We start from the raw sequence: 23,170 nt of genomic DNA on the forward strand, positions 1-23,170 counted from the left end.
TCATGAGAATTCTAGACATTAGGGATTAAAAGTTCAGATAAACAAGGAAAGGAGGACATGGTAGGGTTACTGCAGGGAGGGAATCACGATAGAAGACCATTGTGTAACTTGAGGATGGGGGGTGGGCAAGATTCATCGAGAAGTTGTATCTATGGGGTAGCATGATTACCACAGAGTGTATGTAACATTATGATGTTTTCTAATGATTTATGTATTCACATTTTCTATGAGACTTTCACTTCTTTATTAGCTAAGAATAGCAATCATTAGATTTTTTTGTTTATTATTTGTGTATGTTATGGACTGGGAGTGCCTGGCCATGGCATGGTTTGGAGAGAAGTTAAAACCACTCGAGTCCCTAGGGTGCTGTGACTATGATCATATGCCTCTGGGCTGTGGAGACACCGTGGTGACCAGTGGAAGAACCCAGACATGGCAGAAGAGCATATACTTATGAGTAAGAGTGTAAAGTGAAAGTAAAGCTGACTCTTTAGCTGTGACTGACTTTAGGAAGTGGGCTTTCAGGAGGTGGTGCCAAGGTGAACACATGACAGGCACATCTATCTAAATGGAATGAAAGAACAGAGTCCTCAAAGGAGAGTGTGTGTTCAGCTTCAATGCCCTAATAACTTTGATCTGAAAACTGAGTATTTAGATGCCAGGAAAGACAAGAAGAGTTGTTAACAATAGAAGATGAATGTAAGAAAATGATGGAAGATAGATTTATCAGAGGCATGTTCCATTTGGGTGTGAAACTCCCATTTTTTTGAAAAAGAAACTGGATCCTTTCTTTCCATTCCTTAGTGCACAGGGCACACATGAGCAAGCATTAATCTCAAGTTCATAAGAAGGTTGTTGGGAGATGTGGGGTGCCGGCAGGGTTGATGGACTCAGAGAGTGACAGACTATCTATGCAGTGATCTTACACTCTGGGAGCCTGAGAGCATCACAGCAAAAGAGCTTGAAGACATGACAGCAAACTCAGCAGAAGTGCAGAAGCAATGGGGACAGGTGCAATGTTCCAAGCAAAACAGTCTTTACAGCAGCTGTTAATGTAAGAAGGTTACTTTATGCCCCAAAGACTACTTGGGACTAGAATTTCTCCTTATACCCATTATCTGAAGTGTCTCTGTTCTCTGCAGTTCTCTAGCAGAGATTGCTGAGTGTAGCCTTCAGATTTTACTGAGCTGAAAGAGATGCCATAGCTTTGGAGTTTGAGTTAGAAGTTATGTGTTCAAGGAGGCTTCTTATTCCTTCTTCCTCGCTCTTCCTCTTTCTCTAGGATATTAATTAAGTACTTCAAAAATAATTAATTTACACAGTCCTGGCCATGTAATCCTGGCTGGCCTTGAACTCATAAACCTCCTGCCTCAGCCTCTCATGTGCTGAGAACACAGGGATTAGTCACCACACCAAAATTTTTAGATTTACTTTTTAATTAAGTATCTTTGAGATAGGGTTTCACCATGTAGGCCACACCAGCCTTGAAGTCATGATGCTCTTGAATCCTGTGTGTTGGCATTAAAGGCATTCAGTAGCGTGCAAGGCCGGGGATATTTATTTTTGATGCGTGCATATGAACGTGTGTGTGTGTGTGTGTGTGTGTGTATGTGTGTGTGTGTGTGTGTGTGTGTGCGCTTGTACACATGTGCGTGCTTGTACACGTGTGCCTGTGCATATGCACACAAAGGAATCATCGTCTTTATATTTAAATACCTGTAAAGCCAATCATGGTGGAGAAAATGGCAGTTTTTAATCAATATTCCTTTAGGATTTTTTTAGTTACTATGGAGAAACTTTGCCAAAATATTTCATAAACAGAAAGGAATCATCTAGTGAACAATGAACTTCAAGATCAGACAAACATTAGTAAGGACTCCTGACATAAGCAGTCTAATCACTGCGTTTGAAGGACATTTGAGCTGTAATGGGCACAGTGACAGAGCAGTGTTTAAGCTTCCAGTACAGAGTCAGATAGGCTTTGTTTGTCATCAGCGAAAGCCTTGTCTAATGGAGCTAAAATGCCATCAGAAAGTATCATTTTATAGAAATTGGAAATGGAATGAAAAAAATAGTATTAAGCAAGAGTAGTCTATCATGCACATTAAAATGTATGAATGTTAAATATATTTATATAGCAGTAACTGAGTTTGAATTACTACTTAATCAAACTATTGTAGCCAGCAAAAAGCAATAAAAAGTAAATTGCTTGATGATACCTAATGAGACATGCTTATGAATCACCTAGACCTCAGTTCATAACTATCACTATATTACAATAATCAATTACTGTTTATAGTCTTTATCTTATACTGGGAGACATTTCCCATTGCTTGTCAAATTTTTTAAATGTTCTAGAATTATTCTGCCATTTGTTTGAATCCAGAGTCTTCTTGGCAGTGGAATGAGTTCTTATACAGGCAGCAGTGCTCTAGTTATTTTAAGGTAAATCAGTGAGTAATTTGAGTTGAAATGTCAGCAGAAAAACACAGCTTGATGTTACTCACTCTTGATTGTCAAAGTTGGCTATGGGTAAGTTGAGGTGTGTGATGCTTTGAGATGTTAGGTTACACCATTAGTGTTTAATTCACTATATACTGAGGGGTTGATAGAGACACAAATAAAGACAGCATATTCTAAATGGAGGCCAATGTATATGAAATTCCCCTGGATTTCCACAGACAAGTGTTTTTGATTTGAGTAGTGAATATTGTCACCCCATAGCTTTGCTGTGGGCTTAAAGGTTCATGAATTGCCTGATGTCTCTAGATGTCCAAACATAACTGAAGTAGTATTTTTATCACAGACAGACAATGCCTCTTTAGAGATCTTCACTTGAGCTTAACATTCGAACGTCCTGACATTAAGCATCACATGGTTTTTACTTTTTTCCATGATGTGCCAATTCCAAAACAATTTTGTATGCATGTCACTTTCAGAAACTACTAGTTTCTGGCCCAAAATGAAGCAGGTTGTGCCTTCTGCAGTTCTACATTAGAGTGTTTTTCACCAAATTTCCAATGGGAGCAACAGAGATACTGTTTAAAGTATGTGAAACGTGTGAAACGTGTGCTTGAAGACATGTAGAGGATGCATTCTAATCATTCCAGACAAAATATCTTATAACTTAAGAGAAATGCCAAGTATTATAGAGCAGGGGGAAGGAAGACAGCTTGCTCTATCTCTTTCTTCAATGTTATGGCCTGTGGCTAACAGCTCAAAGGGAAGTGCAGAGCCCCAAGTAGAAAAAAAACCTCAGCAGCTACCCAGATTACTGAAGCCATTAAAAGTGAGAAAAAATGTATTTGTCAAACCTTGTAGGATACAATTAGAGATCAAGTTAGAAGGGGACTGGAAAGATGATCTTTACTCTGTGGTTAAGATTGCATGCTGCTCTGCTAGAGGACCCCACTTTGAGAATAACATCCATATTGAGTGGCTCACAGCCCTTGTAACTCCAGCACTAATGGGTATGATAACCTCTTCTGACCTTCAAGATCACCTGCACACATGTGACATATGTGGACACATAGACACAAAGACATATACATAAATGAAAATAAACCTTAAAAACAGAACAGATTAGAAAATGGTGGATAGTCTCAAATGCTCAAGGTAACAAGAAAGGATGAAAACAATGATATAAATATCTATTTAGAAAGAATAAAAACAAACCCTAAATGCTTGAACCTAACACATATAAAATAAAGCAGTAAAGATAAACAGATGTTAATGAAGTATGAAATAAAGGTTATTAGGTCTATCAATAAACTCAAAGGTTATTGTTTTTAAAAGCTTAATAACATTGGTATTACTATGCATCTGTCAAAACTGAATGAGGAAAATACCCACAAACTAATATAAGATTGACACTAAAGGACATCAGAGCTGATACCAAACTTCGAGCTACTGTGAGTGATGTGCAAAGCAATACATGAGATCATAACACATTTGAAACTTTAGATAGCACAAGAGTGTGGTGTGCTTTGTAGTTAAAATCTTAATTCATAATGAAAAACCTTCGCATGAAGAAAATAACAGGAAAACTGGCTTCATTCATAAATTACATAGATGTTAAAGGAAAATATCTACAGTATTTAACTACAGTATTTCACAAATCTTTCACGGAATGGAAATATTTTAGATCTACTCCAACTTATTTGATGAGGAAAGCAATGCTGTTTAAGGCAGTTAGCCAGCATTTAACACAACATTAAAGGAAAATAGAATAACAGGCTAATTTTATCTATGCTAAAATCTATGCATAAATCACAATAGACTAGCAAGCAAAATTTAGTATTATACAAAGGGTAACGTATAACAGTTAAGTTGCATTTTTTTTTCTCACAGTACAAGTTTGGCTAAATGTTTATAAATTAATCAGACATCTGGTGGTCAGCCTTTGAGATGCCATGCTGCTGATTGCCCTATGAGGTCAGGATACTTGCCAAGATTTTATCCCCAATACCACAGGTCACACTTTGAGGACAGATAGTGCATGGACCTTAAGATCCCAACACAAATTGCCTTCAAAGGTCAGCTTGTGTGGTTAGACATTGGCTCCCACCACATGTCACCCTGTGAGGTTGAGAAAGTGCACTGTGACTTTAGACCATACTGCTGGTCACCTTTTAAGACGAAGAAGTACAATGAGACTTCAGTGTTTACCTTCTAAGGTCAGGGAGCATGCTGAGCCTAGTTTTCATCCCCTCTGTAGATATTCTTTATTCTTTTCTTTCTTTTTCTTTTTTTTTTTTTTGACATAGGGTTTCTCTGTAGCTTTGGAGTCTCAGCCTCCCAAGTGCTGGGATTGAAGGCATGTGCCATCACCACCTGGCAACAGAGTTCACCTAGCTATTCTTTATTTATATGATGTCCAAAGTGAATACACCAGGCAACTCTCATGTTGGTCCTGCTCTAATTCTGTACCCCCTTTCCCTTTTCTGGGAAAAAGTATTCTCTGATTTAAAGAATTCTGTAATTCAACATCTGGAAGCATGAGACTCTACTTTCAATCAAAACTCCCACATCTCCCTTCCACCTTTGCTTCTCTCTTTTCAGTTTTTTTTTTTTTTTTTGGCTTGTATTATTTCCCTTTCTAGATAGATCCCCTTTCCTATTTCTTATTAATCCTCATTTAAAGTGTGGTTTAGTGCTTCCATTTCTTTATTTTTTTCCAATAATAGATCAGCACACCGTGCAGGAGTCCCTTTGCTCACTCAATTGGTTCTTGGAGTGACTTCAGTGTAACGAACTGCTACTCTGTTTTCAGGTTGGATTTACTGTTAGAGAGTGAATGTTTCTGCAGACAGTAACTCAGTGACTTATCTCAATTTGAGGATTTGGGGGGACTGCTGAACAGGACAGATTGTCCCCGAATACCAGTCTGAAGAGGAAAATGCTGCCTCAACTCCAGTCAACCTGGTCTCTTCTGAACACTGGAAACACTTCCTCTGGAAGAAAAAGATGTTCTGAATTCACAACAATAAATAAATGTAACCAATAATCTAGCCTGAGAAGGGAAGATCCCAGCACAAAATTACAAGTAATATGAACAACCAAGGTCTCCTCCAACAATTACCAATCCTGTAGTAACAGCAAACGAGAGCTACTTTAATGAAACTCCAGGCAAAGTTTATTTTATTTAATGAAACTCTAGGAAATATTTATTTCAATTTTTGAAAGATAACAACTGCCAAACCATAATAAAAAGGAGATAGATACATCTAAGAGTCTATAGGGGAAGTAAACAATACTAATACAATGTTTAGCAAAAGAGAACTGAGAAACAAAAAGAAGACTACAATATGTTTTAAATGACAGAAATTAATACACACTGTTTTAAAATAACTCTGAATCAAAATGATCTTAATTCCCATTAAAGAAAGGTATCACCTTAGGGGAAGAAGGTAGAAAGTGATATTCCAAGCAAATTAAAGCAGGAAATAATTATTCATCACTGCTTTAATATCTGAAAAAAGAGACTTGGAGCCAAATCTAGTCAGAAGAGATAGATAGGTTTATTTCCTGTGATCAAAGAAACAGTTTATCAAAATGACATTACAATTCTAAACATATGTATACCAAACATTGTAGAGACCAAGATTGGAAAAGCACAGGGACAAATAGCCAAACTAATGGAAACACATGAATTATGAACCAAAAGCTGTAGAGCCCCCAGCTGGATCAGGCCCTCTGGATAAGTGAGACAGTTGAATAGCTTGAACTGTTTGGGAGGCACCCAGTCTGTGGGACCCGGACCTATCCTTAGTGCATGAGCTGGCTGTTTGGAACCTTGGGCTTACACAGGGACACTTTGCTCAGCCTGGAAGGAGGGAACTGGACCTGCCTGTACTGAATCCACCAGGTTGAATTGAATCCCCAGGGGAGTCTTGGTCCTGGAGGATATAGGAATGGAGGGGAGGGCCTGGGGGAAGGTGGGGGTGGGGGCAAGAGAGGGGAGGACAGGGGAACCCATGGCTGATGTGTAAAATTAAAACACAAATATAATAAATAAAAAAAGGAAAAAAAATTCACAAGACAAATGTACCTACATACAAAATCACAGGTTAAACCAAACACAACAATAGTAGTAAAGTTCAATGCCTTACTAACTGATAAAGAAGTCACCTGGAAAAAAATAGAGAAATACTAGATTAAATGGCATAGTAAATGAAATGGACATAATAGACATCAGCAGAATATTCCACTCAGAAACTAAGGGATACACATTCTTCTCAGCAACCTATGGAACTTTCTCCAAAATTGAGCTCACATTAGTATACCAAGAAAGTCATAACAAAATTAGGGAACTTTAAATAACACACTATATTTTATTAGACAACAATGGAATAAAACTAGAAGCTACAGAAAACACACATACTCAGGAAGATTAAACAACACACTATTGAATGATGAATAAGTCATTGAAGAAACAGAAAAAGAAAAATTTCCATAACTGAACAAAAACTGAAAACACAATATAACAAATTATTTGGGATGTCATAAAAGCAGTACTGTGAGAAAATTTTGTAGTTATAATTGCCTAATTTAAAAAAAGACATAGCTTAAATAAAAATTTACTTACACACATAGAGGCATTCAGAAAAAAACAAAAAACTAAACTCCAAAGCAGACTACATGGAGGAATAATTAAGCAAAGGCCATAAATCACTGAAATAGAAATGATAAACATACTGCAATAAATCAATGAAATGAAGAGTTTATTGTTCGGAAAAAAAGAAAAAACCAAAATTGACAATACCATGGCCAAATTAACTAAAAGAAAGCAGGAGAAGACTAAAAATAATAACAAATGGTGCTAGTCTAACTGGATGGTCAGCATGGAGAAGAATGCAAAGAGTTCCCTATCTATCACCCTGCATGAAACTCATGTCCAAGTGGATCAAAGACCTCAACATAAAATCAGATACATTGAATCTGACTGAAGAGAAAGTGGAGAATAGCCTTGAATGTATTGGCACAGAAGACAACTTCATGAACAGAATATCAATCACATAGGCAATAAGATCGATAATTAATGGTACCCTGTGAAACTGAAAAGCATCTATAAGGCAAGGGACACTGTCAGTAAAATAAAATACAGCCTACAGAATGGGAAAGATCTTTACTAACCCTACATCTGATGGAGGGCTGAGCTCCAAAATATATAAAGAACTCAAGAAACTAGATATAAAAAACAAACAAACAAGCAAACAATCCAATTAAAAATTGAGGTACAGGTTGTTTCCAGGTTCTGGCTATTACAAACAATGCTGATATGAACATAGCTGAGCAAATGCCCTTGTGGTATGATTGAGCACTCCTTGGGTATATGCCCAAGAGTGCTATAGCTGGGTCTTGGGGGAGATGGATTCCCAATTTTCTAAGGAAGCGCCATATTGATTTCCAAAGTGGTTGTACAAGCTTGCATTCCAGAGCATGAGCTAGCTGTTTGGAAACTTGGGCTTACACAAGGACACTTTGCTCAGCCAGGAAGGAGGGGACTGGACCTGCCTTACTGAATCTACCAGGTTGAACTGAATCCCCAGGGTAGTCTTGGCCCTGGAGGAGATGGGAATAGAGGGGAGGGGCGGGGGGGAAGGGGGGGGCAGGAGGGAGAGGACAGGGGAACCCATGGCTGATGTGTAAAATTAAAACACAAATATAATAAAAAATAATAATAAAAAATGTAATATAAAAAATGAGGTACAGATCTAAATAGAAATTTCTCAACAGAGGAATCTCAAATGGATGAGAAATACTTAGATGTTCAAGGTCCTTATCCATCTGGGAAATGCAAATCAAAACAACTCTGTGATTCCATCATACACCTGTCAGAATGGCTAAAATCAAAAGCACAAGTGACAGCTCATGCTGGCAAGGATATGTAGCAGAGGGGAATACTCCTCTATTGTTGGTGAGAGTGCAAACTTGTACAGCCACTTTGGGAATCAATGTTATAGTTTCTGAGAATTGGGAATCTATCTACCTTAAGACCCAGCTATACCATTGCTGGGCATACACCCAAAGGATGCTCTACCATACCAAAAAGATCTTCTCAGCTGTTTTTACAGCAGCTTTATTTGTAATATCCAGGAACTAGAAACAACCTAGATATCCTTCAATCAAGAATGGGTAAAGAAAATGTGGTACATTTACACAATGGAGTATTACTCAGCTCTTAAAAACATGACATCAGGAAAATTGCAGGAAAATGAATGGAATTAGAAAAGATCATGCTGAGTGAGGTAACCCAGACCAAGAAAGACAAACATGGTATGTACTCACTTATAGGTGGATATTAGCCATAAACTAAAGGATAACAATGCTACAATCTACAGACCCAAAGAAGCTAAATGATAAGGAGGTTTTGAGGTGGAGGCACATGAATTTCACTATGAAGGGTAAATAGAATAGACATCACAGGTGGACAGAGGTAGGTGGGTGGGTGGGCATGGGAATGGGAGGGGTCAGGGTGGAGAAGGAAGGAGGGATAGAGTACTGAGGCAGACAACTGGAATCAGGGGTTTTGCTGGGATGACCAAGAAACCTAGTACAATGGAAACCATAACAAAATTAGGGAACCTAATCTAGCCTGAGAAGGGAAGATCCCAGCACAAAATTACAAGTGATATGAACAACCAAGGCATCAGGTCTCCTCCAATGATTACCAATCCTGTAGTAATAGCAAACGAGAGCTACTTAATGAACTCCAGGCAAAGTTTATTTTATTTAATGAAACTCTAGGAAATATTTATTTCAATTTTTGAAAGATAACAACTGCCAAACCATAATAAAAAGGAGATAGATGTATCTAAGAGTCTATAGGGGAAGTAAACAATACTAATACAATGTTTAGCAAAAGAGGACTGAGGAAAGCCCTAGCTAACACTCCTAGCAATGAGGAATAAGGAACCTGAATCAGCCATTTCCTGCAACCAGGCAAGACTTCCAGTGGAAGGATTGGGACCCCAATCCAGCTTCATAACTTTTGTCCTAAAATGTGCCCTGCGTACAAGAAATGCTGGGGTAAAGGTGGCACAGAAATTATGGGGATGGCCAAACAATGACTGGTCCAGCTTGAAACCCAAGGGTGAGGAAGCTCACCCCTGACACTGCCTGGAGGGCCAGGACCTGGAGGCTGGACAGCCCAGAGACCTAGGATAGAACCACACATGACTGAAAAAAAAAGTCAATGAAATGATTCTTAATGATATTCTGCTGAACTCATACATTGTTGCATAGTCTAATTGTCATCAGAGGTGCTTCACCCAGGAACTGATGGAAACAGATGCAGAGACTCTTAGCCAAACCTTAGGCAGAGATCTGGGAATCCTGTGGAAGAAGGGAGGGAGGATTGTGAGAGCCAGAGAGGCCCAGGATATCACAAGAAAACCACAGAATCTACTAAGATGGGCTCATAGGAGCTCACAGAGACTGCATCAACAACCAGAGAGCTTGCATGAGACTGACCTAGGCACTCTGCATGTTACATTTGTATACCTTGGTCTTCTTGTGGGACTCCTAACAGCAGGAAAGGGGATGTCTCTGGCTCTGTTATCTGCTTTGGGAACCCTTTCCTCCTACTAGGTTGCCTTGTCCAGCCTCAGTAGGAGAAGAGGAGCCTAGGCTTACTGCAGCTTGATATGCCATGGTAGGCTTATATACATGGGAGGCCTGCCTTTTAGGAAGAGGAAGAAGGGGTAGTGGATGAGGGGGAGGGATGAAAGAAAGTTGAGGAGAGAGACTGGGAGGAGAGGAGGGGGGAAGGGAGGGAGGAGAAACTGTGATCATGCTGGGAAAAATTATTATTATTAATTAATTAAAAAATTGAAAATTTCAGAAATGTAAAATAAAACATCGGATAAATATGATCAAAGATAAATTAATGAGCTAAGTAATTGAAACTAATTTGTAATAAACAAAAATATACAGCAGTGCTAAGTTTTATGGATTCGATGGAGAATTCTTCCAAACATTAAAAAAAGTGGTACTAAATCCTTCTTAAATTATTGTGTTAATTAGAGAAGGAAGGATATTTCCAACTTCTTTATGAAGCCAGTATCATCCTGATACCCAAGTCAGATAAATATGCAGCATACATACAAAATCATAGAACAGGGTCACAGATAAACATTGAGACACAAACATAAAAATTCTCAATAAAATACTTAAAAACCAAATGAAGGAATGTGTCAAAAAATGTATAATGGCAAAGTTGGCTTCATTCCAGAGATGCACGGATGGTTCAACGTATCTGAGTTAGTAAATGTAATTCATCACATAAATGAACTCAAGGACAAAAATATTTTCACATGATCATCTTAGTTCACACAGAAAAAGGTTTTGACAAAAATCCAATACTACTTTGTGATAAAAGCCCTAAGGAGACTAAGGATGAAGAGAGCACATCTCAACATATCAAAGTATGTATATGATAAATATGTAGCCAATACAATGTAAATACTGAAAAATGAAAAAAAATATTTCTCTACTTTCCTAATGCTACAATCCTTTAATGTAGTTACTCATGCTGTGGTGACCCCTAACCATAAAATTATTTCCTTGCTACTTCATAAGTGTAATTTTGCTACTTTAATGAATTATAATGTAGACACCTGATATGTGACCCGAAGGGGCCACAATCCACAGATTGAGAACCACTGGCTTCGAGCATCCCCAGGAAGGTCAAAATGAGACTCAGATGTTCCCTTTCTCTATATATTCAGAACAGTACATGTAATCTTAGAGAAAGAAGATAAAAAAGATACAAATAAGAAAGGAGGAAGTCAAAGCATCCCTATTTGTATGTGATATAATTCTGTAGATTAAATCTGCCCCCAACTCCACTGGAAAACTCCTAAAGCCTATAGAAGTACCACATATAAATCTAGATAGTAACTGCTACCTGAATGTTGAGAAATATTCCCAAAATACACATCTAGACAGGACATCCTGTTTAATAAATGGAGCAGGGAAATATGGCTGTCAACTGTAGGAGAGTTGGACTAGATCCACACCTCTTCCTCTGGACGAAAATAATCACCAAGTGCGTCAAAGACCTCAACAACATGAGAACTGGAACTCAGAAGCTACTTCATGAAAATCTTGGGAGTACCTGTCAAGATATCAGAATAGGTAGGGATTTTCTGAACAGGATCATGGGCATTTAAGGGAGAGCAACATTTGGAAAATGGGATCACAAAAGTTAAAAAGGTTTTGTGTAGTAAAGGAAACTGAGTCAGAGCTTCCAGAATGGAGGGAAAAAACCCTTTTTGCTAGCTGTATATCTGACACAAAACTAGTGTCTAGAAAAATTTTTTTTCATATAAAAAACTCACTGAAATTAAGGAAACAAACAACGCAGGGCTGGCAAGATGGCTCAGTGGTTAAGAGGCTGCTATTACAGAGGACCCAGGTTTGATTCCCAGCCTCTACACAGTGACTCACAACTATCTGTAGCTCCAGTTTCAGTTTCAGGGATCCCACATCTTTCTGGCCTCTGCTGTCATTGCACACACATGACGTACAGTTGTACAAAGAGACAAAACACTCACATACATAAAAAATTAAAATAACCAATCTAAAATTGTGTTAAAAAATAAAACAAACCCAATTAAAAATGAAGCGTGGAGCTGAACAAAGAGTTCTCAAAAGAAAACTTACAAATGGTTAGAAAGTATTTTACAAATTATTCGATATCCTTGGCCACCATGGAAATGCAAGTTTAAAAGATGTTGAGATTCTGTCTCATCTAAGTGAGAAAGGCTTTTTATCAAAAACAAACTACAGTTGCTGGTAAGGATGTGGGCAAAGGGTAACCCTTATTCTCTGTTGGTACTAAGTGGTACAGCCTGTGGAAATCAGTGTGGAGGTTTCTCAGAAATCTGGAAAAGATCAGCCTTTTGACCCACCTGTTCAATTTCTAGGCACAGACCAAGGATTACATTCTACAACAGAGATACTTACATATCTGCAGATTCACATTCTTTGCAGCTGTATTCACCATAGTAAAGAAACAGAGCAAGACTAGATATCCATCAAGTGAGGAATAAATGATGAATATACATATATACAATATAATTGTATTCAGAATAAGAGAAAATGAAATCATAAAATTCGTAAGAAATTGAATTAAACAGAGTAAAACTTATACCAAGTAAGGCAATCAGGCCCAGATAGACAAATGCCACATTTTTCTCTCATCTGAGGATACTCACATTGAATTCTCAGACTATTGTGTTTAACTTGGAATGCCTGTAGTGAGAAAGGAGCTAGAAAGAGGGCTAAATTAGAAGCTGGAAAGGAGCTAAAGGTGGTCCGTTGGGAGAGGCCTTAGAGGAGAGGATGTGGCAGAACACACGAGATAAAAAACAGTGGGGAGGAACACGAGGGTGGGGAGATTTAGGTGCAGATAGATGTTGGGGTTTAGGGAAAGCAGAGATTGTGGGGATGGCTTAAAAAAAAGACTAAGGTTGTATGGGAAAGCCCTATGGAAACCTATTATTTTCTAATTTTATTAAAAATATAATTACAATGTTTGAATAGAGACACACTGCAGGGTGGATAATGCCCTTCCCGAGAGTCAGAGTGATTAAAGGATCATTCCAGTATTAGCTGTGGAGTACTACTTATGAGTTGTTGGTTAGGGAGGCACCTGACTCTCCCAACATTACAGGCCTTTGCTGCTGCCCTTCATTGCCCACCAGTTCCAGACTGTGTGAACCCGCCACTCCAGTGCCAGAGCATAGCCCACCAAAGAGATTTTACCTCACAAAATTCCCACCACCACCTCCCAGCAGGGCCACCCACTAAGCCAGACTTTTACCATACAGGCCTCTGGAGATTACTCACAACCCATTTCAGAACACAGATACCGTGTCATACTCTTGGGTATGTGCAAGAGACACACATGGCATCGGTTAATCTCATGTGTTACCCTTGGCATGGAGACTTCATTTTGGAGGCTCCTACTTATTTCATAGCTTTGTATGGAGACTATTTAGAAGTTCTACAGAATCTTCTGGTTCATGTCTTGACAATGCCGGGCCTGAAATATATAGGTCAGCTTCCTGTCAGTTTGATTTGTACAGAAACCAGTGCACATGGGGAAGCAGTTCCCTCTCTCATTGCGCACATATTTCCTGCCTGTGTGACTACTCTGTTATCCAAGCTGATTTATTCAAGTACCAAGGCGATAATATTCTTGAATTGGTACAAATATTGAATTAAAAGAATCAATCAAATGTATTCACGGGGAAACTTGAGTTAGAACAAGCAATTGATGGAGCTTTCAAGGTCTCTGTGGTATTAGACGTTTCATATACATATTTCATGGGGAAGAAGTATTACAAAGCTTAGAATGCATTTGGTGAGGAGGGAGCATTTTCCTAACACACTTTCCCAAAGCTCTTTTGTATAAGGGGTTACAAAATCCCAGGCTTTCCTATGTGGTTTAGGAATAGACAAGTCACACTAAAACTAGTCCCAATGACTGTGTTGCTGTGTTGCCACTTGTACCTAGGGCACTTTTTTTTTTTTTTTACCATAGCCTATTTAGATATTAGGTTTCTTTAATAGGCTCTATCAAATTTTATTTTGTATACATATCTTTAAATAATTGCCTTTTTACCACAGCATTGGAGAAACACAAGTTTGAAATCCCCTGGATAGCTCCTATCTTACAGTCTTGTCTCAGATACTGACTCTTGCTTAATGTTTTTCTTCCTTACTGTAAGAAGAAAATATATTGGCAATGGCTAGTCCTGTGCAGACATGCAGGGGGAAGGTGACCTAATAATGTTTATTCACATGTATATATGTGCTTTCTCTATTTTAATCTTTTTGCCTCTTCTCTGTAGATTCTCAAAGCAGTATGATCAAAGCTTCCTCTTGCTCACCAAGTTGATACTTCATCTTTCTTCTTTTTGGTTAATGATTTTCTGTTTGAGGTTTTTCTTTTCTTTTTTTTTTAAGCTGAGGATCGAACCCAGGACCTTGCACTTGCTAGGCAAGTACTCTACCACTGAGCTAAATCCCCAACCCCCTATTTGAGTTTTTGAGGCTGGATGTGAATCTCAGTTTTATCTCTTGAAGATGGAGCTGAAGAGAGGACTATCACTTCTTTGAAGAAATGAGTTTGGTTTTGCCAAAGTTTGTCTCATGTGTGGAAATCTGAATTTGGCCTATAAACATGCATTGAATGGCATATTAAATAATCTGTATTGTTAAGACTTGTAGGAGCCCAGAGGAATACCAGAGAAGATCTCTGTGCTCAAAAATCATGGAAGATGTGAGCACACATATAACACTAAAATATAAGGCGCTATATACAGGAGAACACAGAAGACAGAGATTAACATGGTCATCAGCATAAGTTGGAACTAGCACTTGGAAAAGACACTCCAGTGGAAATGGTATGGCTGGACAAAAGAAAGAGAAAGCATGAACATCAAGTATGGTGGGGCGACACACAACCACCCTATGAAAGAACTCATTACTTAAGTCTTTTTCCATCACAAAATTTCATGGAAATGTCACTTTACACAGTGGGTTAAAATGTTTAAGATGAGACTTGACTGATATACAGTTTTTCAGGAGCACTGAGAGCACAAAACAAGTTAAAAGCATCATTTATTAGATGCTCTACAACTACCACTCCATCTCCCAACTCTGTGGCTTTCCATTCTATAGTGGTTAACTGGATTAGCTAGCGAAGGTACTGCCATGATTTGTTCACAGGTACAACAGCTCATTTCCTTACCATTCAAACTCAGCTGAAAATTTCCTTCCCTGACAGTGTCTTACCCCCAAAACAAGACCAGGTTTCACATTTGCTTCTCAGAGCACCGTTATGTTTTGCCTTATAAGTTCTCTTGAAGGCATTCTTTATCACCCTCCATCCATCATCTTACCCAATAGCATATGTATGTTTAGCACACAGTGGTATCACTAATTGTGCCAGGCATTGGACAATACGATGCATTACATCCCTTAATCTCCTTTAATCCCCATCCACTTATATATAATTTCTTCTTTTTATATGGATCTGTATCTAGATTGAGAAACCAATACATAACAAAGTAATTAGGTTGATAGAGGTACGAAACTGTGAAGCATCAGAGGAGAGACTCAGGCCCAGACATTGTAGTAAAATGTGTGATCTTTAGTATTGTATTACCAAACTTGTCATTCATTCCTGTGCATGACCACTGTGCTGTAAGGCAGGGGTCAACTAGTTAACAAATCACACTTGAGTCCCTCAAGGTTTGAGAGTTGAGTGGCAGAGATATGTAAGTAACTCAGCAATTGCCAGTTGGAATATGGAAGGCAGTAATAAAAGTAAAGCAGAAAGGGATTGGAATGTTGTTCAGTTGTTGAATACTTGCTCAACATTCATGAGGATATGCATTCTTTCCTTAGCACTATTAAAATCATTAAGTTGAAAAGTACTATATTATCACCAAATGCAGGTTGTAAACCTGTCAAGAGCATTAGGAATGCATTAAAAGAGAAATGGAATAGGAAAAGATACAGATAGAGAGACTCTGAACAGCAGACAGGAAAGACCACAAGGGCAAATTCACTCAAAGGACAGAAAGTGGCTTGAGTGGAGTACAAGGCAGCTTGTTAAGGAACACCAGGGGATGGGGTCAAAGTCTGAGCTCAGAGAACTTTATCATTTGCATGGAACATCATCACCAGAGCAACAGGAATTTCATAGAAGTCACTGTGGCTGGACTCAGAGTGTTCCTAAGAGTCTAGGGTTAATGCAAAGAGATCATTTGAGCATTTAATCAGGTGAACATTGTGGTTGGCTGTCTGAGATAGTAAGTGCAGTAGATGTGGGGAAAATCAAGTGGCTATTGGAAATATCTAATTAGATGTAAGAATAATTGGTAACTGATTGTGTGTGGGGTGCTGTAAGGGATGGGGATGACTGAAACATGTTCCCTAAGTTTCTATCTTGGGTGAAGAGATGGTAGATGGTGATATTCAGGGAGTCAGAGAACACAACAGGTAAAATGGAATATAAGAGGGAAGGAGATGGGTAGTCTGGGACAATATTAGTTTATGTTCTATTGTTGTGATCAATACCATGACCAAAAGCCACTTGTAGAGGAAAGGCTTTATTTCATCTTATAGCTTATAATCATCATGGAGGAAAGCCAGGAAAGAAACTAAAGGCAGGAATTCATAAACAGGAACTAAAGGAGAAGTTGCAGAGGAATGTTGCCAATTAGCTTGCTCCTTGTAGCTTGCTCAGTTTGCATTTTTGTAGAACCCAGGACCCTCTGGTCCTTCCAATCAATCATCAGTCAAGAAATCTTCAACAGATTTGCCCACATACTATCCTTTTTTTTTTGGTTTGGTTTTTTGAGACAGGGTTTCTCTGTATAGTTTTGTGCCTTTCCTGGAACTCACTTGTTAGCCCAGGCTGGCCTTGAACTCACAGAGATCCACCTGGCTCTGCCTCCAGAGTGCTGGGATTAAAGGCGTGAGCCACCACTGCTCAGCTACTATTCTTATTGAAATAATTTTTGAGCTGAGGCTCTCTCTTCTGAGTCAAGTATAAAGTTTACAAAAAACAAAACAAAACAAAACAAAACAAAAAACAAACAAGTCAAAAAACTAGCAGAAGCAGAGGGACAGGCTGAATTCCAGAAACAAGAAAGTTTGGTAGAGCATTTAAGATGGTGACTAAGAATGTGGATTCTAGAACTAAAATGCTAAGTGTCAAATGCTACATTTCTTTTTTGATTGTTTCATTTTCTTTTGTTTGAAACAGGGTTTCTTTGTGTAGCCCTTGCTGTCCTAGAACTATATCTGTAGACCAGGATGGCTTTGAACTCTTAGAGATGTGCCTGTCTCTGCATCCCAAGTGCTGGGATTAAAGGTATGCATTACCACTGCTCAGCTACTTTCTGTATCATGTAAGTCATTTTCATGTATGACTGATGTCCGGGAAACACAGGAGGTCAAACAAGGGATGTTGAGAGTCAGAAGGAGGTGATGAGCTGATCTGGGAATTGAGGCATTAATATCATCAAAAGTCCTGTGCATCTCTCAACTTAGAGTTACACTAAATCACACAGAGAAGGTAGCATCTAGGTCAGCCTGACATTTCCCCATGGTCTAACCATCCAACAATGCTGGACAGACACAAACCTGACAGATCATCCAGAATGTCCAGTTCTATGGCTGCCACTGTCATAGCAAGCAATGCTGCTTCCATAGAGGTCACAACAGAAACCACTAGCTCTTTCTCCAAGGATTTGATGGTCTTGGAGGGTGGTATTAGATATTGAGGCTCTGGCTTCATATCCTTAGGGGTGTGCAATACTGTCAGATAGAGAATAAGTGAAACAGACTTCAGCAGATATTCCTTCCATATTGACATGACAGTAAAGAACCAGGTTATCCAAGGAAAAGACTCATCAGGACTCCATGCAAGAGAGATAAGTGAAAACACTTTGGGCAGTTAAACACTATCACAAGTAATGAGTGTTCAGAATGAATTATTCAGGAATTCTGACATATGGTCCATGGATGAACCTAGATATCATGGTACTTGGTGAAACAATCCAGGCACAAAGGGCAAGTACAGTGTGAGTCCATTTCTATGAGTGTCCCAGAGAAACTTAAGTCATAGAGATTGAGAGCAGAAGGGTGCAGTGGCTTAGGGGAGAAGGGAAGAGGGAGTTATGGTGCAGTGGCCAAAGGGTTTTGGTTGGGAGAAAAACAAGGCTATGGATTTGGATGATGGAGGTAGGGGCACAAAATGCACATCTACTTTAGAATTAAAAAGATGGTAAATTGTATGATATGTAAATTTTATCGCAACTAATTTGAATTTCTTTACTTCATAAGGATTCCAGAGTTATTTGACAACAGTATGATACTCCCTTGAACTAGTGGTTGGAGATTTGGAAGGAGTTCTTTTTGTTTTCTTTTTTCTTCTTTTTTTTAAAGGTATGTGTGTGTGTATGTTTATGTGTTTCTGTGTCTGTGTGTCATGTGTGTGGATGCCCACAGAGGTCAGAATGGTGGGTAGGATCACTGGAGCTGGAATTACTCACAGTTATGAGCTCCTCAAAGTGAACGCTGAAAACAGAACTCAGGTCCTCTGGAAGAGCATCTAGTGCTCTTAGCCATTAGCCATTTGTCTTACTCCATAAACAGCTCTTTAGAATTGAGCATAATTTCCACCTTTGGAGATCCCTTTACATTCTGAGCTGTGTTTGTCCTCGCCTGACCTCTCTAAGATGGGGTAACATTTTATAAAATGTATTTCGAGATTGGGTCTCTATGTTATTCAGAGTGGCTTTGGTCTCCCATTCTCAAACAATCCTCTTGCCTCAGCCTCCTGAGTAACTGGATGGAGCACTTGGATCATAGCGTTGTTTATTCTTGTGACTCAAGAGTCTCCGCTGAACATTTTACAGCCTGATCCTCTCAGGACTTTTCAGGACTTCACTCATTGCTACTGGAACACTCATCATCACCATTAGCCGTTTTTAGGCACTAGCTTATTCAGTCTTTTTGAGGAATCACACACTTCCATTCCCTAACCAGCTATGCAAACACCTTACCACTGAAATCAGCAGCTAGGAACCCTGTAACCACATAGTACAATGATCTACATCAAAAATTCATGTTAGACTTTTGCAGAAATAAGTGGAGGATTTTTGTACCATCCAACATTATATAAAGATATTGTTTGGGGCATTTCTTTGTTTCTGATTTTGATCCTATTTTTAAGGTTTATTTTATTTTATTTATTTATTTATTTATTTATTTATTTATTTATTTATTTATTTATTTATTTGTGTGTGTGTGTGTGTGCGTGCGTGCGTGCGTGTGTGTGTGTGTGTGTGTGTGTGTGTGTGTGTGTGTCCCATGTATATATGGGTGCCCATGGAAGCCAAAAAAAAAAAGGGCACCATATCACTTTCGCTGGAGTTATCCACTGTTGTAAATAGCCTGATATGGATGCCAGGAACTGAACTCAGGTCCTTTAGAAGAGCAGCAAGGGCTCTTAACCACTGCACCAAGCTCCTTGATTTTGTTCTTGATGTTTTGTTTCTCTTTACCCATGTTCCCAGTACCACATGGATCCAGGCAATTGATCACACTGTCATGACTGTCAGGTCTGTTGGTTGCACTGGGGCAGACGTTCTCTCAGGCCCACTCTGGTTCAGGATAGTGTGATGGCTCCGGTAATTCTAGAGGCAGAGCTGGAGCAGCCCAGGATAGGGTAGATATTGTCTAAAGGAAAGGTGGAATAAGTTATCAGGAATGTTTTCCAACCTCCTAAAAGGAGCTGGGAGAGCAGTTTTGTGGTTCCCTTACCTAGTGCGACTTTCTTTATTTCTCCTCATTCTCCAGATTAGACAGCAGTCAATATTGACCAAGTCCTACCGTGAGACTGGAGGATGACAGCCCTGTGTCAGAGTGGCACTGGGTGATTAGATAAGGCAAGGACACAAAGGCGCCATTAGACTGTTTATTCCATTTCTTCTTTTGCTAGTCATATAATTTTAGAAACAAGTCATATTTTATGACATTATTTTTAGACATTGATAAGTAATATTAAATTCAAACAGAAGGACTCAATATAGCTATTCTAGTCTGCAAAGTTTTATTTAGTGAGAATCTTAAAAAAAATATCAAGAAAGATGACACCCAATAAAAGGAGTCTTAGAGGACTCATGACAAAATAAAGCCAAGAAAGCAAAACAAAACAACCTGATCTCCATTTTGAGGTTTCCCGCCAAATCTAAATCCTCCCTTTTCGCCCATTTTATTGTTCCCTCTGGTGGGGAGGCATTCTATGATTTCTTTTTGGCCATTTACTTTTATTTTCAATTTCCCCCTTTAATTTCTATTGCTAGAAATAGCAGGGAGGAGGCTGTAAAGAATCAAAGGGTGGGATTCCATTTAAAGCATATAGACACCTGGGCCATTGTGCCCCTCCTGAATTACTTTTATTTCTGGTTGAGAACAAAGAACGAAGCTGTTTATTTTGGGAACTTCAGCAGGAGCGCAGGCTCACGTAGTCTTGGGTTTATACAGAGATGCCTTACCAAGTGGAGGCTGTGGCAATAATATCAAGTCACTAAAGGAAGGAAGATCATACCAGCTGATCGTAAGGGCTTCAGACTGGTGCTGAAGAAGGCTACATGGCCTGTGTTCTCGGTAGCCGAGGACTGGGCTGAAAGGACCAAGCAGGTGCTGAAACAGGTTGCTCAGTTTTCTCTCAGAGATCAGGCCTCAATTTCAATTTCCTGAGACTTGAGCAAGCAGCTTCTGGGAGGGCCGTGAATGAAAGGCAGTCCCTGTAGTAGCTTCTTTTCTGCACATGCTCTGACTGCTCAAGGTTCAGTCAGTTGTTTACTGTCCGGGACCCCTCACCAGTTTAGAACTATGTGTATGAGTCAAAGATAGAGCCTGGGCTACTGAGCCAGCTCCCACAGTCAGTATGTGTAGGCCAGCTAGCCTCCATGGCAGTTCAAGGACAAAGCCTGGGACTTATCCAGGCTTGCCCCAAAAAGATAACTATAACCCCCAACCAGTAAATCCAAAGGTTACATACCCTTACCCAATCCTGTGACGCCAAGGCTTGTACCACCCTGTTTGTGGATTTTCCCTTTAAAAACCACTCACTCCGAGAGCTCAGGGCCCTCCTCCTCCACCCACTGAGTGGGAGTATTGGACACAGACCAAGCCTGGGCTTGCTTGTTATCAATGTGTGTTTTGCATCGGATATTGGCTCTGTGGTGGTCTTGCTCAGGAGTCTCACGACACAGGCACCACAGGGCCACTGAACATTCCCTGGCAGGTTTCTTAGTTAGGGTGATAGAGTGAAAAAACAAAAGAAAATGGTTCATAGAAGGCAGGTATGGAGAAATGACTCCAAGTTGCCAGCTTACAACCTATGGCGTGGGTGCAAGCAGCAGAGTCTCAAGTGTGGATGCAAATATATCTGAGACACTCCATTTTGAAAGCTCTACACAGAAATTATCCCAGCCCCACCCAACTAGAGATGAGAACAGAGTCTTCCTATGGGGTCCAGGCTAATCAGGAACTTAGATGTCTACTGGCCCTTGAGTTCTGGGATTACAGGCATTTAGCAACTTGCATAGCTTGATTATATTTCTTGATATAGCCCACACAGGAAGCAGGAAGGATTGGAAGGCTATGAAGGAAGGAAAAAGAACAAATGTGTGCTTTGTTGAGTGCTGGTAACATGTGAGTGTTGTGAGAAGAGACTGATAAGGCTGTTCACAACAACAGTGTTTCGAAGTAGAAGACTTTCTTCTCAGAAACAGAGAGAAGAAGGTTCTGGGCACAGGTGACAGCCCAGTTTTTCTTCCTTAGAGAAAGAGGTACCACATGCCTACCTGGTCTGCCTACCTATTGCCTTGGGCTGGACCAGCTGGTGGGCTCTGTTCATCTTGTTTTATCAGAGAAGTTTGGAATTCTCTTTGTACTTTTCTTTTGAAATCTAGGTTTCCTAACAGGGCTGCCACCTGGCCTGGCATTATTCCTGCTGCCTGGTCTTCCCACATATGTGTTAGACTTAGCTAGGCAAATGCTTCTCCTCAAAAAGTGATCATTTCTCTTCTTCCCTAAAAAGGCTGAAAATGAAACTGGATGTAAGAATGTGTCCTAAAAGGCTAGCTGACCTCAGGAAACTCAGATTTTCATAACAAACACAAATGTTCAGTTCTTGTGTATTTTAAATGAAATTTAATTTATGAAAGCACACACACACACACACAGACACACAGAGGGAGAGTGAAAATGAGTGAGGGAGAGAGAAAGGAGAGAGAGAGAGAGAGAGAGAGAGAGAGAGAGAGAGAGAGAGAGAGAGCCAAAGGATTTATTGCCTGGCATAAATCACTTTTAAGGAAAGTTGATTATGTTTAAACCTGAATTTGTATCATGGCTGTGTGTTTCCTGTGTCTTTCTTTTTCTTTTTCTTTTTCTTTGTCTTTGTCTTTTTCTTTTTCTCCTCCTCCTCCTCCTCCTCCTCCTCCTCCTCCTCCTCTTCCTCCTCCTCCTCCTTCTTCTTCTTTTTCCCTTCTCCTGCTTCTTCTCCCTCCTCCTCCTCCTTCTTTGAAAATCACTTCTTTACTTGGGAAAAAAAGTGAAGTAATTGTGATACTACCTAAGTGTTCAGCACTTGGGTGGCTATTTTTAGGAGTAGCCATGGTATTGGAAACATGATCTTAACCTGTGTTATTTTAATATGAAATAGGCTAATTAAGCAGAAAACTACAGAGTTCCAATGAAAGGAAGAGTATTTCCCCAGAGTTTTTCTTCTTCTTCTTCAAATCAGATCATTTGTAAATCAGCTCATTTTCCTCTTGCGACCCTCTTTCCTAGAACTTACTGGATGGGCTTAGTAATATCCCTATGCCACTTAGCTGCTTTGGTTTGAAATGTTAATTCTAATTTGCTCAACTTAAAAGTATCTTCCAAAAAAGTCGCTGTGGTGGTTAGTTTTTTTTTTTTTTTTTTTGTCAACTTGATACAAACTAGTGTCATTTGGGAAAAGGGAGCCTCAACTGTGGAATTGCCTTCATTGGGTTGGCCTATAAGCATGTCTGTGGGATATTTTCTTAATTGCTAACTGAAATATAAGTGCCTGCCCACTGTGGGT

The sequence above is a fragment of the Onychomys torridus genome, chromosome 18 (genome assembly GCF_903995425.1).
Source record: "Onychomys torridus chromosome 18, mOncTor1.1, whole genome shotgun sequence".
Taxonomy (NCBI): Eukaryota; Metazoa; Chordata; class Mammalia; order Rodentia; family Cricetidae; genus Onychomys; species Onychomys torridus.